A 2,444-nucleotide genomic window follows, 5' to 3' on the forward strand; every position below is an offset into this window, starting at 1 on the left:
ACATTCAATGGGTTTAGGTAATGAAAGTGAAGTAAAGCATCGATGAGGGATATTTCATTTTGAGTTTTGATTTAAATATTAATAATAATTAAATAATAGAAAATATCTAATAACTTTCTGCATTTTTACTCTTAAATATCACACTTCTACAAATCTTGCTCTTTAGATTGATTGTAACAACTTTCATTCTTTTATAAAAATGAGACTAAGGCAATTTATAACATTAAAAATATATTCACTTGGTAGAAGTTCTAGATCAGTTTGGGAAACTATTTCCTATGCTTGGCATTCCATTTAAACTAATTACTTCAACGGGCATAACTTTCTTAAGTTGCATTCACAAATCCCTAAGAGAATATTTAATATTCAATGCTACAAACTCCTCACTATCTTAATTTATGTTAATAAAGACCCTAAATATTCCATTCAAAAGCTCCATAAAACTATTAAATTTATCAATACATCAATTTATAAAAAGTTATTAGTTAAAATCCAAATCACTAAAGTGAAAAGATCTTAGCTCGAGTCTTTTGGTGAACAATTCTCCAAAGCTATGTTGTAACTAGCTTGTTTGTGGCGTCTATGAAATAATGTGATCATGAGTCATAGTGGAAACCGATCTTTTGAAGTTACGAATTCTGGAAAAATTCTCATTTTGAGATATTTAGAGATGAATTATCAAATGTTGGCACTTTAATTTTAATTTATATCTTGAGAATATAAAACACAGTTTGTTAAATCTTTGGGTGTTGGTCATAAATCATTGAGTGCCAACCAACTTTTCAATGGTAAAGGAGAGAATTTTAGAGAGGTTCTTTGCCCCCACCTCTTTTTGCAAGGATGGGGGAATATCATAAGTTGAGACCCAGTTGGAGAGATCAATGGTGCCATGTCCACTAGGATGTGAATGTTGTCTTTGTTGCTTTGAAACAAAAGGATTTGAAAGAAAGATAAAGGTTCTAACTAGGGCATTGTCATAGATGCCAAGGAAGCGATATATATATATATATATATATATATATAGATTTTAGTTTCACTCAAATATGTAAAAAAAAATACGATTTAATTACTTTAAAGATATTTATGTTTATATTGTAAAAATATTTTTTATCAAAATAACATGTATGTGTGTTTATGTGCAAAATTGGACTCTCTCTCTCTAGATTTTTACTGACAAGTGGCGGTCTTTTAACCGCTAGATCTGACCTACCGATCGCAGACACGTGGCCGCCTCTCAACCGCCCAATCTAACCTACCAATGGATGATACATGGCGACTTCTCAACTGTTGATCTGACCTACCGATGGCTGACACGTGGCGACCTCTCAACCACCTGATTTGGTCGTTAGGTCTTCAACACATGGCAGCCTCTGAGCCACACGATTTGGCAGTTAGATCTTCGACACGTGGTGGCCTCTCAGCCACCTGATTTGGTCATAAGATCTGTAACATGCAGCCACGTCTCAGTCGCCCAATTTGGCCATCAAATATGTGACACATGGCAGCCTCTCAGCCGCCCAATATGGTCGTCGTATCTATGACATGTGGCAGCCTCTCCGCTGCCCAATTTGGTCGTCAGATTGGTGACACATGGCAGTCTCTCAGCCGCCCAATTTGGTCGTCATATCTATGACACATGGTGGCTTCTCAGCCGCCCCATTTGGCCGTCAAAACTGTGACATGTGGTGGCCTCTCAGCCGCCCAATTTGGTCGTTAGATATGTGACATATGGTAGCCTCTCATCTACCTAATTTGGTCGTCAGATCTGTGACACGTGGTGGTCTCTCAACCACCCGATTTGGCAGTCAGATCTGTGACATGTGGCCTCCTCTTAGCCACACGATTTGGTCGTCAAATCTATGACACATGGCGACCTCTCAGCCACACGATTTGGCCATCATATCTGCAACACGTGGCACTCATGTTAAAAGAACAGCACTCAAATCTCAAATTTTCCTCAAAATTTTAAAGAATAGAATCCATGTTAACAAACAGTAACCATTTTTAAGAACATCACTCAAATCTCAGTGGTCTCATTCTATCGAATATATAATTATCTAGTTAAATGCATTTGCTTAAAAAAATACTTCAATACCCAAAGAAAAACATGGCATCGAATTGATACCATCACATACTCCAATGAGATAATGGTTTCAACTCCAAGCTAGATCCACAAAAAACACTTCAACTTCAATCTACAAGTTTGGCATGAAACCAACAACAGACAGAAAGGAAAAAAGATAGCAGTACTAATGATATTTTAATCATTTATTATTTAGAGTTTAAATTGGAATTTTCCTCTTTAATTGGAAAAATAATTTATATTTATATTTTTCATGGTATGAGATTTGGTCTAGCTTAAAAAGACTTTTTGAGATACCATAATTTATATTTTTTAAAAGATAGTTCTTAGTTTCTCATAGAAATGGAATGAAATCTAATAA

Source organism: Pinus tabuliformis, chromosome 3_2 (genome assembly GCF_031772625.1).
Source record: "Pinus tabuliformis cultivar Carrire ecotype Pingquan chromosome 3_2, CPIR1, whole genome shotgun sequence".
Classification (NCBI taxonomy): Eukaryota; Viridiplantae; Streptophyta; class Pinopsida; order Pinales; family Pinaceae; genus Pinus; species Pinus tabuliformis.